This window comes from Symphalangus syndactylus, chromosome 18 (genome assembly GCF_028878055.3).
Source record: "Symphalangus syndactylus isolate Jambi chromosome 18, NHGRI_mSymSyn1-v2.1_pri, whole genome shotgun sequence".
Lineage (NCBI taxonomy): Eukaryota > Metazoa > Chordata > Mammalia > Primates > Hylobatidae > Symphalangus > Symphalangus syndactylus.
The window spans coordinates 71,877,505-71,893,239 of NC_072440.2; the positions used below are offsets into that span (position 1 = coordinate 71,877,505).

Here is a 15,735-nt window from a genome sequence, read left to right on the forward strand (position 1 = left end):
GAGCTGGAGACCAATAATGGAATCCACTATTTGGTGTTTGTTTATGCTGTGGATGTTATGACTAAATTTTGTATGTCTCCTATTCTGGAAGAATTTTGGTTTAAGCCATTCTGTTATTTTTACCTTTAAAAATAGAAAGCAAGACCAGGCACAGTGGCTCATGCCTGTAGTGCCAGCACTTTGGGAGGCCAAGGCAGGCAGATCATGAGGTCAGGAGATCGAGGCCAACATGGTGAAACCCTGTCTCTACTAAACATACAAAAATTAGTTGGGTGTGGTGGTGCGCACCTGTAATCCCAGCTACTCAGGAGGCTGAAGCAGAAGAATCACTTGAACCCGGGAGGTGGAGTTTGCGGTGAGCTGAGATTGTGTCACTGCACTCCAGTCTGGCAACAGAGTGAGACTCCATCTAAAAAAAAAAAAAAAAAAAAAAAAAAAGCAAAACCTTTCTTATTCTAGACACATATATGTGGATACTTGAAATTATTGTAGTCAAGATAATATTCTCTAAAGCCACAAAACCAAACAGAATATAAAAGTAAATCTCCTTAAAGACTGTGGCTTTTTAAATGCTTATTTATACTGGGTGTAATATATATAAACCTATATGTATGCAGGAGAAAAAAGGTGGTTAGAGAAATGTATTTGGGTGTTAACAGTGATTGTCTTTGGCCGATTAAACTGAATGATTTGTTTTATTTTGTTTTCCAATGTTTCCAATTTAGACCAATTTTTCTTGATTCTCATGTATTACTTTCATATTCTCAAAAGGAAACCTACTTCTCACATAGATTCTGTTGGAAGTTAATTGGCAGGGTGGGGTAAGGGGGTTTATAATGCTATTCCATATTCCACCATACAGTTTTGCTGGCAGACAATTCTCATCACACAAGAGCTGTCCCCCGGCTGCCTACATGCATTGCTAACACTTTATTTCTTTGTGTTTCCTGCTCTACTTGGACATAAATATGCCTGGCTCCAACCCCCACATTGCCCAATGCCTTCAACTCAGAATGTCTATCTTCTACCAGCTCTATCCCTAGACCTGATCAGGGGAAATTTATGAGCCTAGGCCAGCAGTTAGTGACCCAAAATCAATGATTCTGGCTGCTGTTCCTATTGTGACCTCGATCCCTACACCTAGTAACTGGGCCATTCCAGATATGAGGACATGGTAGATTGATTATAGTGATGCCCTCAATTAAAGGTCTTCCTGTATCTATGCCCTTTGCAATGAGATATTGAAGTCCCCACCACCCAACCACACACACACACACACACCCCTAAAGATGGTGTCCATTTTTCTTACCTCCTTGAATCTGGGCTAGCTGTGTGAATTGCTTTGGCAAATAGAATGTGATAGAAGCCTAGGCCTAAAGAGGATTTATCCACTTCTGTTCTCTCTCTCTCTCTCTGTCCCCCACTTCCCTCCCTCTCACACCTCTGCCACACCATAAGAACATGCCCAGGTAGCGTGGGACCACACCCAAACTAGCCTGCTGCAGGATGAGAAGAGAGCCTACAGCCCACTATGCAGAGAGATAGCCCTTCCAAGATCCACAGACTTCCTACCAAGCCCGTAGATGACCGCAGAAACTACATGAGCCCATCTGAAAGCAGAAGAACCTCCCAGGTGACCAGCAGATTCATGGCCAATAACGTTTCTTGTTTTCAACCACAGTTGTAAGGTGATTTGTCACGTGGCATTATTGTGTCAATAGACTGTGATACAGAGTTGATACTCCAGTTCCAATGATTGTCTTTTCTCCCAAATCATCTAAATCTCTGCCTAAAATGCAAGTCCATGCCCCAGTATCCAGAGAAACTTGAGTCTTGCCATGGCCCTAGAGTGCTCTCTGCTTTGGCCCCAGGGTCTGCCTGGCCAGATCCTTACCCAGCCCCTCTTATCAAGACTTTCCAGACACAGTTCCTCTCTGGGCCACTGACACCAAGCTCCATGTGACCTTGATAGTGACCATTAACCTCATTCACTGTGCATAGAGCCCATCCCACAGCCTGTGAACATGGATATACATGAAATGCTTAATGATAAGCACTAAATGCAGAGTGATAAGAGCAATTGGGAAAAAGAGGACACCCATGGTTATTAAGCACACAGTCTGTGCCAGACACCATAGTCAATGCTTCTGCTTATCCCATTAATACAATGTCTCTAGTAGTAGATGTTATTATTCCCATTGTGATGAGAATATTGAAGTTCAAAGAGTTTGAGTAACTTGTTCAGGATTGCACAGTTAATAACTGGTACAAGTATGATTTAAAAGCATGTTTGATTCAAAAACTCTGCTCTTTTCACAGTTGCCACGAGTATCAGTTAGCTATTGCTGAGGAAAAGTCGACCACAAAACCTCAACATCTATTTGTCACTGGTCTGGGGGATCAGCTGGAGTTTGGCTGATCTCAGCTGGGGTCCCTCATCCATCTGTGGCCAGTGGAGGTAGGGGGAGTGGTGGATCCACTCTAGACCTGACTCTAGAATGTCATGGTGGAAGCAACCTAGCTGGGATATAGCTTAGCTCTACATCCACAGAGGATGATCTCTCTCATCCTCCTACCTTTGGGGGCCAGCAGGCTAGCCCAGGCATGTTTTTCTCCTAGCAATGGCAGCAGCACAAAGGAGCAGAAAGAGACAAGCAAGTGCTCTTGAGGCTTGGACTCAGTGCTGGCACACCATCACTTTGTCTTTTTCTATTAGCCAAAGTGAGTCACATGACAGAGCCCCAAATCAAAGGGTGGAGAAGCACGCCTACCTATAGGGGGAGAGCCCTGCTAAGTTACATTGCAGAGGCACGGATCCAGGGAAGGGTGAAGAATTGGGCCTACTAGTTAAACTTAGATATCATGTCCCCTTATACCTGTGAGATGGTGGCAAATGTGAATCCTGCAAAGCAATGTCTTGTGGGTCAAGAGCATGAGCTTGGAAACAGACTGGCAGGTTCAACTTGTAGTTCTGCCACCTTTTAGCTGCATAGACTTGGTTGAATTATGAACTTCTCTGTCTTTCAGTGACCTCATCTATAAAATAATTAAGCCAACCTCTTAGCATTGTTAATGAAGATTAAATATAAAGCACTTTGTTTATATGTATTATATGTACAGATAACATGATTGCCTATGTAGAAAATTCCAAAGAATCAACAGAAAAGTTCCTGGAACTAGTAGGTAATTATAGCATAATTGCAGAATACAAAGTTAATATACAAAAGTCAATTGCTTTCCTATAAAGCAGCAATGAACAATTGGAATCGAAAACTGAAACATACATAGCACTTAGTAAATGTGAGCTATGATTACATAAAGAGGTTATAGGCACAGGGAGAGCAGGGTGCTTCCTCTTCTGTTCTTCCATTCGTTTGTCTGAATCTAAACCTCTTTAGCCCAGTTTCAGCCTCTAGCACTCAACATTGGTGTATAATCTCAAAGCACACTGATGAGTATTCTTTGTTATTGACCTCATTTTCCTCATGAAAAACTGAACTGTGGAGGAGATCTGGGCTTTATATAAGGTAACAAAGTAAGCATCATCATCACCATCATCATCACCATAATTATCACCATCATAACCCTGGTCTTCAGGTTCTCGGTCTCCAGGCTCTTACCCAGCCAGTGAGCCATGCTGCTCCTTTAAATAAAATGGGGGGTTTGGAAAAGAAGATGAAGAGAAATCCTCGGGAAATTTGAGAGAAATGAGTAAAGAAAAAGAAAATAACATCCTTTTACCAGAGTTTTCCTTCTTAACCCTGACTTGGAATTGCTCTTTGCTCTGGAGGAGAGCTCTAGATGGGTTGGGAGATTTGGATCTCATTTGCAGTATTTCTCAAAAGCAGTTGTGCAAACCCAGGCAAGTCATTCTGCCTCTTTGGGTGTCAATTTCCTCCCTTGAAAAATGAAAATGATGTCTCCCTGTCTGTCTTATCAGTGATAAGGAAAATCAGATGAAATGATGAATGCAATGGGGCTGTTCAAACTATAAAACATAGCATGGGCCGGGCACGGTGGCTCACACCTGTAATCCCAGCATTTTGAGAGGCTGAGGTGGGTGGATTATGAGGTCAGGAGTTCAAGACCAGCCTGGCCAATATGATGAAACCCCATCTCTACTAAAAATACAAAAATCAGCCAGGTGAGGTGGCACATGCCTGTAGTCCCAGCTACTCAGCAGGCTGAGGCAGAAGAATCGCTTGAACCCGGGAGACGGAGGTTGCAGTGAGCTGAGATCATGCCACTATACTCCAGCCTGGGTGACAGAGTGAGACTCTGTCTCAAATCAATCAATCAATCAATCAATCATAGCATGAATGTGACCATAAGAAAAAAAATGAAAAAAAAAATCTCCAATGAGGTTGTGGCCGAGTCCTTTGCAAGGACATTGAAATTTGGTGTCCTGGTGACTTTCTACATGGTTCCTAGGGAGGACTAGGAATGACTCTACATGCATACCCTCAAGAACTCACTAATTGCACTGCTGGGTACAAACACATGCATACACATGAAAATCTATCACTTATGGTGCTCTAATAATACCTGAGTTTTGCAGCTCAGAAGAAGTCCAAACCAGAGACTTGCAGGTACCTAGTGGTCCAATGGAGTGATTGTGCACCAGGGCTTTGAAGCCAAGAAGAACTGAGTTCAAATCATTGACTTAAAGTCTGATGCTCAGATGCATTATTAGAGAAAAGAGGGCAGGGGATGATAATATCAACCTCATGGAGCCATTGTGCCGTACCAATATATATAAATATTTAAAATGAGATAATGTCTATAAATCTCATTGATTGAGAAAAAGAAGAGGGAGAGTGATATCTTAAGTGCCAATCCCTTGGTGTGTGTTACCTCCCTGGAATCCTTATAGAATTCCTGCATTGTGGTATCAGGCTCTTTCAAAGCTTCCAGATCCTTGTGCGTCTCATGCTAACACCTCTACAAATAGATGGACCAAGGCTGTTAAAATGCTGCCACAGATCAGTGGGCTCATGGAAGGAGCCAGGAAATGCTAAGGAAGGGAACAGCTCATACCATCATGGCACCCAACAGTTGAGCAGCAAAGGCTGTGGCAAGAATAAGTGGAGATATTCTGAATCTTCAGCTCCCAGAGTCCCTCCAGATTTGCTTAGAGACTCACTCCACTCTATGGACCACAGGCACCTGGAGCACTTTCTGTGACAAAAGAAAACAAACAGGAGGATAAGTAAGAAGTACAATTTTAGGTTATTACAGAAGATTATCGCAAACAGATAGACCTAGGTCTAAATCTCAGCATGCAATTTACTAGCTGGATGGACTTAGGTGGGTCCCATGACCTCTCTGAGCCTCTTATCTATAAAACAAGAATAATCAAACCTACCATAGGATTGTGCTGAGGATTAAAGTACATGTCACTTGTAAAACATCTAATCCAAAGCTGGTGCTTAATATATGTTAGTTCTTTCTTCTCCTCTTTCCTCTTACTTCTTGCATGTGGAATAAATTATCAAATTAAATATATTTACATTAAAGGCAACATCCAAACAATAGAATTCAAAAGGAATGTAGGGAGAGGAAAAATTCACAGTATCCATTCCTTAGAACTTCAGTCCTTATTTTAAAAATAGATTATTACAAACCAATGTGTACTTTGAGAAAATTGTGTCTAATTCTACCCATTTTGAAGACCAGAGGATGTAGAACTGATGCCCAGAAAAACAAAATGGCTTGAAAAAATTCATGCAGAGAGTTACAGGCAGATGTTGTATTAGAACCCAGTGTATTAATCAGTTTCTGCTGCATAATAAACATCCATCAATCTCAGCAATGTAAAACCTCCATTATGGATTCCCAGGCACCTACTTGTGAATTAGCTGGGCCATGATGGCCAAGATACTCTTCTCAGGGCAAGAGAGGCCCAAGACAGCTCTACCGCCAAAGCACATTTCAAGCCTTTTCTTACATCATCTACTAACTTCCCATTGCCCAAAGCAAATCACAAGGCCAAGCCCCTCGGTAATGGGGTCAGGGAGTATGCCACATTCAGGGAGGATGACTCAGCCCAGGGTGTTCTTGTGGGAGTGGTGGGAGATAGAGAGAGAATATAAATGCCTGTAGCACAGGCAGGTAACATGCAAGGGTGAAGTGGGCCAAGACGAAAGGCAATAAGGAGAGGTAGGGCGTGAGGAACTGTGAGACCATGCCTTCAACTCCAACTGATTGTTGCTAGATTGTACCTTTCAAGAGATGCTGACATGAGGATCTCTATAAAGAAAGCTTCCTCCATCTTAAATCAATGAGCAGGACAACAGAACAAGCTGATGGGCCACACTTCCTCGAGCCCTGCTCTTCACCACACTACCTGTCCCTAAGGTTCTCATTGGTCTTTCTGTGACTGAGGATCTCAGTGTGAGTCCCTAGAAATATTCACAAGAGTCAGATCATGGCAACAGGTGAAATGGCAGCCCTGCCACATCGTGAGTTGACAGTATGTAGCAGGTGTCCTAAGATTAAGCTGAGTGGTTTTAGGGAAGTAGGGGAAGGAGAAGTCTTACAAATTTAATTCTTAGAAGCAAGTGTCTTTCTTTCATCGGGGCTCCAAGCTACAGCAATTTGCACAAAGAGTAATCTGTACATTTTCATCCCATCTGTCTTCCCAGGTTATTAAATGTTTCTTGTCTAAGCTAAGTTGACAAAGTTTCTTCCAACATCTGGAATTTTTAATATCTGAAACTGTTTTGGGGAACTCATTGTATTCTTCTGCTGACAAGTAAAAAAAGAATAACAGTAATAAGATGATGATGATCATAATAATAGAATAACAATGAGTCACCATATAATGAACCCTTGCTCTATGCCAGGCACTTTTATAAGCTCCTTATATGTACTGATATACTGGATTTTAATTATCCTATAATATAAATATTGTTCTCCATTTTACAGGATAAGAAACTGAGACACAGAGAGGGGAAATAATCCGACTAATATTATTCAGTAAGTAAAGACATTCGTTTTCCCCAATAAATAACTCTTACCAAGCAAGTGACCCACCCTTCAGAAAAAATCTGATAACATCCAAAATTGCCTTTGTAAGTCACAAAGACAGTTATTTATTAAATCTCTACTCTATGGTCAACATATTTTATTGAATTCTTACAATAGCACCATGGGGTGTGCCTAATCCCCATTTTCTCCATAGGAAATTAAGGCTCAGAGATTTGCAATCATTTCCCCCACTATCTAGATATAATTTGGAAGAAGAGGCTTTGAAACCCACATCGGTCTGGCTCCACTGGAAGACAGAGCCTCCAATTTAGAAATGAGGCTGCAATATTATGATATATGTATATGTTGGTTTTTGCCCACAGTTCCTGGCTCATAACTCACAGTTTTTTGTTATCATGTTGGGGCGTTTTAGGCCTCAGAAGCAGGCCTCAGAAAACATAATCTCTCTCTCTCACCTTCCCCTGCCCACCTTTCACCAGCTCAAAGCAAGACTCCAATCTTCCCCTGCCTTTCTGATTGAGACCCTCGCTCCACAGAGGATCCTGCCTCATACTCTGGAGGGGAGAATGCTGCAGAGAGGCCCAATCATATTTTGACGTGATTGTCCATGCTTCAGTCATGCCTATGCAAAGTAGTCTCCATAAAGGGACCAAGAGGACAAGTTCAGGAAGGTTTTGGATAGCTGAACACGTAGAGGTTCCTGGAGGGTGGCCTGCCAGAGAGGGCACGGAAGCTCTGCACCCTTCCCCCATACCTCACCCTATGTATCTCCTATCTGTATCCTTTGTAATATCCTTTATAATAAACAAGTATATAAGTGTTTCCCTGAGTTCTGCGAGCAGCTCCAGCAAATTAATCGAACCCAAAGAGAGAGTCGTGGGAACCCCAACTTGAAACTTGTTGGTCAGAAGTTTGGAGGCCTGGACTTGTGACTGGTGTCTGAAGCAGGAGGAGGGTAGGGAAGCAGTCCTGTGGGACTGAGCCCTCACCCTGTGGGATCTGACGCTGCTTCCACGTAGACAGAAGAGGTCAGATAAGAGATCTGAAAATGAAGAGATCACATCTGCTCTGACAAGAGGGGATATGGGATGGTTTTGCCTGGGCCCTAAATCCAAAAAGCATTTTAACCAATCAACCCTTAGATACAGGGTGTCCTTAGAGGACAACCAGCTGGTGTCTGCTGCAGAATTGATTGCTTATTTGTTGGTGGGGAGAAACCCTTCACATTTGGACACAGAAGTCTTTTGTCTGTATTGATTGTCGTGTTGAGTAAGAGAATAGACAAACACACTTTGAGTTTATGGGTTTTTTTCACTCACAGAGGCTCACAAATTCTTACTTACCTTCCCTCCCAGGCCTTCCCTCCCATCAAAGTTCCAGACTTATCACAGCCTCCCCGGGGCCTAAGTGAGAGATCCTGAAATTCAGGTCCTGCCTTCCTCTGGCCTAAGCTGGAGATCCTGAAAGTCATGGTCCTGCCATGACCATGATAAAAGGTCGTGGCCTTTTTATGTCACCAAGTGTGGTGCCTGCTCCTTCACATGCTTGGAGAAGGCTATGACCAGGACTGCTCTCTGCCCTCTTGTTATCTTCAACTTCTCTTCAACAGCCCACATCCAGCTTGCCTTTTAATACTGCAATAAGGTCGATCTCATAAAATCATGGGCTTCTAGAAACTTTGGTAGCATAATGAAACTTAGAGATGATCTAGTCTACCCTCTTAGTTTATCAGAGAAATTATGAGGCTTCCTGAAAATGCCAGCCCACACTGATCCCTAACCCTCCACACTCTCTTTTGTGTGGATTTTATTGTTGTTGTTGTTGATACCATGCATATGATCACTACATATTTGTCTTATATTTTTTCTGATGGTCTTCTGTGTATCTTGTCTCACAATGACAACATCAAACAATCAGACCTTCAAGCCAGAGGAGCCCGTATAAATTCACTGGGCAGAGTACCTTCATTTTGCTGCTGAAGAGTTGAGTAGAGAAGGACCAACACTCACTCAAATCCCACCACCTCCAACACTGGAGGAGCACAGACCACTGAATTTTAAGACCAGCCCCCTTGTACTCTACCAAAAGTGGGTGACAACTTCCATTGGCTTTACTTCCTAGGGTTGTCCAATAAAGACCAGTTGAATAGAGTGGAGAGATCATCACCCATTCAAGGTAACCAAACCAGCTCTGAGACCAACAGGCCCAGCAATGAATACTTAGAGGCAAGAGAGACTGTATAGAAGAATACATAGGTGCAGAGTGAATACACTAAAAATAATACTAGCCAAAATGTATTGGGTCCTCAGCAGTTGGCATGTATCAACTCCTTTAATCCTCACAATAATCTGTGAAGGAGGTTGATACAATTTGGCTGAGTCCCCACCCAAATCTCATCTTGAATTGTAGCTCCCATAATTCCCATGTGTTGTGTGAGGGCCTCAGTGGGAAATAATTGAATCATAAGGGTGGTTCCCCCATACTGTTCTCATGGTAGTGAATAAATCTCACGAGATCTGATGTTTTTATAAAGGTTTTCCCCCTTTCGCTAGACTCTCATTCTCTTTGCCTGCCATCATGTAAGACATGCTTTGCTTCTTCTTTGCCTTCCGTCATGATTGTGAGGCCTCCCCAGCCATGTGGAATTGTGAGTCCATTAAACCTCTCTCCTTTATAAATTACCCAGCCTTGAGTATGACTTTATTAGCAACATGAGAATGAACTAATACAGAGGTATTATTATTATCCCTGTTTTACAGGTGAAAAAACCAAAGCACACAGAGATAAAGTACCCAAAGTCACACAGCCAAAAAGTGGCACAGCCAGGACTCAAGCCCAGCCTGTCTGGGTGCAGAGCATGTGCCCACAATCCTTGCACCATAGCCTCTTGATTAATGCATCTCCTCTCACTGTTAGCTCCTTGAGAGCATGGGCACTGTCTTGTTCACTACTTTATCTCCAGCACACAGCAAGGCAGCCAGAATTGAAAACTTATTGACCTAAATCAAACTGAACTGAAAAGTCTTTTACCACATGGCCAGGAGAAAGGTGCCATCATCCACTTGTTAATAGGGTGATCCAAAGAAAGTAGCTTGATCTCAACTCCTCTCAGTATATATAAATGGGAATGGTAGTAACACAACATTGCATTAACTCCAGTTGTATTTAAGATAATGTTTATAAAGTGCCTGGCACATGATAAGTGGTCAACAGTGGTAATTGGTGTTATTAATGGTGGCAGGGAAAGCAAGACAAGAAAATAAACTCCACTGGTGCTGGGACTATGTATGTGCTCAGAAGAGGTCAGGTCAGAGATCTGGAAATAAAGAGCTCATATCTGCTCTGACAAGAGGGGAAATGGGATGGTTTTGCCTGGGCCCTAAATCCAAAAACCATTTTAACCAATCAGCCCTTAAATACAAACTCTCACATGAATCTCAGAGTCCATCTAATTTACGTAGGGAGTAGCCGTGCTCTGAAATCCAAAGACATCTGGACTCAAGGTCTGACTCTATCAAAGACTTGCTCTGTGACCTTGGACAAGTCACTCAGCCTCTCTGGGCCCCTATTTCCTCATTCATAAAATAAGGCATTTGAACTAAATGATCTCTAGGCCTCTTTCCAGCTTTACTTAATAATCATTCTAAACTACTGGAAACAAAATGTCTTTCAGCCCATCTGGCTCCTTTGTGGAAGAACCGACACAGGACTTTATGAGTCAGGGCTTGGGAGCAAGCTCTAAATGGAGGTGATAGCTTTGGGGAGGTTTTTGTTTATTGTGACCATAACTCACAGTTACATGATGTTTTACCATTCACAGCACCATTTTCTGTAGATTCTCATTTTATCTGCTCTACAGCCCCATGAATCTGATCATCCTCACTCTGTAGAAGAGGAAGCTCATTCTGAGAGTGTATCAGGAATTTGTTCAGCTGCAAGTAACAGCTGGCCTGACCCGTGTGGTTTAAGAGGAGTTTATTTTTATCTAGAATTAGTCAGGGATGGGCCAGGCAATGATGGCAGGACTGGTGTCTCTGGTTCTCTTGCACTTTCTTTTTAATCATAAAATGATCCAGGCATCACATCCATGGTCAAGCAGGATGCAGGGAATGAATGAACTAGTGACAACAGCCTCTCTTCCCAGGAATCAAGATTTCCCCAGAACCCCTCCCAGCATCCTGTTTGCTCATATTTTATCAGCTCACACTATCACAGCTTTGGCCCTAGTTGCAAGGCAATCCACCATGGTTCTTTTACCTGCCTGTGTTAGTTTGCTAGCGCTGCCATAGACAACAAAATATCACAGACATGGTTGCTTACACAACAGACATTTGTTGTCGTACAGCTCTAGAGCCTGGGAAGTCCAAGATCAAGATATCAGTAGCGTTGCTTCGATCTGAGAGCTGTGAAGGAAACCTCTGTTACAGGCCTTGCTCCTTGGCTTGTACATGGTCACCATCTCTCTGTTTCTTTTCACTTCATCTTCTCTCTCTGCATGTCTCTGTGTCCAACCTTCCCCTTTTCACAAGGACAGGAGTCATATTGGAATAGGCTTCATGCTAATAACCTAATCTTAACTTGATTACCTCTGTAAAGACTCTCTCCAAATAAACTCACATCCCTGAGGAACATCAACATATGAATTTGAAGGGGAGGGGAGCACAATTCAACCCTCTGTAGCGGAGGCAGCTAGGCAGTAGGGTATTGGCCGATAAACAGTGTCTGTCTTCGAGAGTTAAGAAATGTGCTCAAAACTAGTAAGTGGCAAAACTGGGACTTGAATTCAGCTCTTGACTAGAAGTTTAGGGCTCCTTCTCCTAAGACCTCCTACCTCTCATTTAGCCTCTCATTAACAGGAGACAGTAGTTCATAATGGTGCAGAGAACACACTCTGGATTCAGATTCCCTGGGTTAAAATCTACACTCACTGTATGACCTTAAGTAAGTTACCTAACCCCTCTGGCTTCAATGAAAGGGGAAACTCATTCACGATTTAACAAATAAGGATTGAGTTTCTTGTCTGGCACTGTTCTCAGTGCTGAGAGTGACCACAATAGAAATAAAAGCACCTATTGAATAGTGTTATATTAATTTGATGAGACAACTCATGTAAATAAAATATTTAGTTCTACAGTATTAGTAGAACTAATACTACAAATACCAGTGGTATAGCACATAGCAGGCATTCAAGAAATGTTATCATTATCATCACAGTAATTGTCATTAGCCACTCTTCCTCTCTCCTCTTTCTGGAATTTCTGAGATTGTACTTTACACTCTGGTCACTGCATATATCTGGACAATGGATGTAGGTCAGCCATGAACACTACCGCTGGCAGACACAAAACCACAGTGTGCAAGATACCCTGTAAGCTGCCTAATACTCCACCATGAGATGTGTGTTTGCTGGCCCAGAAGTCTGGAGAAGGAAGCCACTTTCCCCTTGATGCCCAGCAGAGCAGAAATGATGGAGGGGCCAAGACCAGTAGCCTCCAGCAATCAAAAGACAGTGGGGCTATCACTGCAAGTCTGGCGGTCATGGGGAAAGTGAGCCAGAGAGAGAAGACAGAACTTGAGACCCTCTGGAAAGATAGTAATGGAAAATAAACGATTCATTTCATAACACTGGGTCCAGAATATGATGTTTCAACTGGGACAGTTAAGGTCTGTATCAAATGAGGAAAGGTGAGACCGAATGATAATGACCTCGGAAAGAAAGGAGGAAGGGAGCTAATATTTAGCGTCATTCTACTATGTGTCAGACACTATATACCACATCTCCTGAATCCCCATGACAACCGAGAGAGGCAAAATGGTATAATAGATAAGAGGGAAAGTTATGAGAACTGTCAGATAAAACCTAAATATGAGTTCCAGCTTGGCTATTTGCCAGTAAACACTGTGCTCTCTATGGAAAATTACTTAACCTTTCCGAGTTGGTTTTCTTATTTGTTAAGAATGGTAATGACCAACATATCTAATAAATTTTAAAAATGAAGGTACATGCTTAATAAAGAGTAGTTCCTGCTTTTATTATTTTTTGTTCTTTTTCCTATTATTACTGCTACCATCTCAACTAGTAAGTAGATTTTTGTGCCAAAATTCTGAATAATCCTGACATTCTGCTAGAAAGCTTCTTGGCTATTTGCATATGATGATCCATCTTTTACTTCTGAACATATACAACAGGCGAGTGAATTCTAAGGGCACTTAAGCCATTTTGTTCCAAGAAGATAATTTATATAAGTTATAGCAAGCAATTTGGAGGAAAAAAAAATCAGAATAAAGGAAGCCCTCCCTCTCAGGGCACCCAAATGATAAAGCCAAGGTGTAACTGGCAATCAATACTGTCAATCATTTTGGGTATAAAGGAATAGGTGGGGCTGCTAAAAATCAGAGAAGCTTTGGTCCTCCCCTGACTTTCTCAGCCCCGCCTATCCTAGTCCCCACTCTCACCACCCACCTAAGGTGGGGAGAGGCCCCCAGATCTGTTGAGATGAAGAAGACTTCACCAGCAGAGGGCTGATAATATTAGATTTTTACTTAAGAGGATCTTCGATGAAAAACAAAGAGTTTATTTTAAATAAAACACTCTATAATAAATGTCTGTCTCTTGACATTCCAAGCCTTTTACTGAGTATCCTCTGAAAATAATAGATTTTGTGACTGGCAGGGAGAATTTTTGGCCAAAAACACTCCTGACACATAATTCTCCCCATTCTCCACATAAGGAGATGGGGCACAGAGAATGTAGACAATGTGCCAGTTTGTGGTAGACCTGGCTTTTGAGGTCACATCTGTCCCTCCCCAAAGCCCATGATTTATTACACCTCACTAATTTCCTTTCTTTAGACAGAAAATCTATGGATTCAGCAGACTCAGGGCCTAGGACTTGTGTCTCAGCCTTGAAAGACAGGTCTTACCTAGCACATGGGAATAATAATAATGGCTAACCTGCACATGGAAACCTCCCAAATGCCAAACGCTGTGCTAATTTTTAATGAGAATTATTTAATGTTGACAACTCTTTGACGTGGGAACTGTTATCATCTCTAGTCTATAGAGGAATCTGAAATTAAAGTGCCAACTCACACAGTTGTGACTACTAAGCAGAGACAGGACTTGAACCCCAGCAGAGTATCATGGATGGGGACCCAGGCTCCTAATCAGCACACACTGCCGCCTATGGTAATAACGCACCTACATGGTGCTGGGAAAGGCTGTTTATGGAGAAGATGGACAGGACCTGTCTCCCTGAGACTTGTCAACAGTGACTCGCTCTAACAAACATCAGTAAAAATCGTGTAGTTATCAACTGATGAGCACGGCTTCTCTACCAGAGAGTGTATCCCCAAAGCAGGAGAGACCATGAAAGGGAATGAGTTGGGGAAGGAGGAGCCACATGGGGTGTGTTAGCTACCGAACTAGCCACCGTCGGGAACAACCAGTTCCTCCATCTTGCAGGCCTGTCCTCTACAAATGCATCTTGGGATGCTTTACCAGAAGGTGGGAGAGGAGTAGGGAAGAAGAATTTACCCCTTGACTCCTACAACCCATGGGTTAAGAGTTCATCCTGGGGTGAAGTGGGTAGAGAAAATCAACACCACCACGTCTCAAGGTGCCTGATGCTTCAGCTTCAACAGGGAAACTCTAGGGCTTGATGCAAGAGGATCACAGCACTGGGCATAGGAGAGACACGGTCAGGTTGAGCCAGCATGCAGCTGGTCAAAATCCATATAGTGTAAATAGCCACAGCCCAGTGCAAAGTGAAAATGCAGGGCCCCTTGTTCAAAATGATTACAAATTTCAAAACGGCTATGGCAGAGCATTCAAGCAAGCGTGGTGCCCTTTAAAGCCAGGGCCCTGTCCAACTGCACTGACCACATAGCCATGAAGCAGGCTCTGCCACGTACAGTTGATCATCACAGGGGCCAGAACAAAAAGCCCTGAAGACAGGTAGACAGGTGAGGCTGAGAGCACCTGAAGTGGCTTCTGAGATGGGCTCAAGGCAAGGCTTGATGAAAGGGCGAGAGGAGACAAGCTTAGGGCATAGGGTGGGACTAGAATGTGCTGGGACTTGGAGAAATTGGTTTCCGTCATGTACACAGATCACTTACAGAAGTTAGCACCTGTGAGAGCAGCCTCTAGGTTGCATGTGTTATATAAAAGGTTAGCAGTCCAGGTAGTAAGAGTAGAGATTACCAAATGAGAACTAGATTAGCCAGGAAAGGCCTCAGGGAGGCTATTAGATGCTACTTGGGGACAGAAAAAGTGGGAGAAAGAAAGCAGGGGTCATTCCCAGTAGTTCTTCCCAAGTACCAGGTAAAATCTGGTGCCCTCTGGCTGGTAGCAGACACCTCTGTGTCCATAGAAGTTAACAAGTAAAAGCTTTGCCTGTGTGCAATAGACAGGGGGGATGGCTCTCATTTGCAGCTGGGACTAGAATATCTCTAAAGTAAGAGTATCATTTCCTACTGGAGTACTCTTTCTCCATTATCCAGCTGGGCAAGGCTCTCTTGCCCTCCCATCCCTCCTCCACCTCCACCCACTTGGTAGCAGGCAGCAGCAACCTTATTATGTGATTGTACAAGGACTCAGCTATGAACCACTTGTTCTTCGATTTTTCATAGCCAGGCAGCTTTTTGTCTTTGAAGGGTTGGTTCTCATTATTCATTCTCCAATTTCCAACCTTGCATCGGCCCCTAAGATGTGATATTCAACACTATCATCCTAATAAGATTCTGA

The 15,735-nt window shown here is 42.9% G+C and overlaps 1 long non-coding RNA gene across 1 annotated transcript in view; it reads right to left on the reverse strand.

Moving 5' to 3' along the window:
- LOC129467958 (uncharacterized) overlaps window positions 1-15,735 on the reverse strand; it is a 120,765-nt gene that overhangs the window by 20,422 nt on the left and 84,608 nt on the right. Inside the window, exons 3-4 of the long non-coding RNA XR_010117216.1 lie at window positions 5,038-5,178; window positions 289-409 (exon numbers count right to left, since the gene is read on the reverse strand). This is a non-coding gene — a long non-coding RNA (uncharacterized lncRNA). The remainder of the gene's footprint in view (window positions 1-288; window positions 410-5,037; window positions 5,179-15,735) is intronic.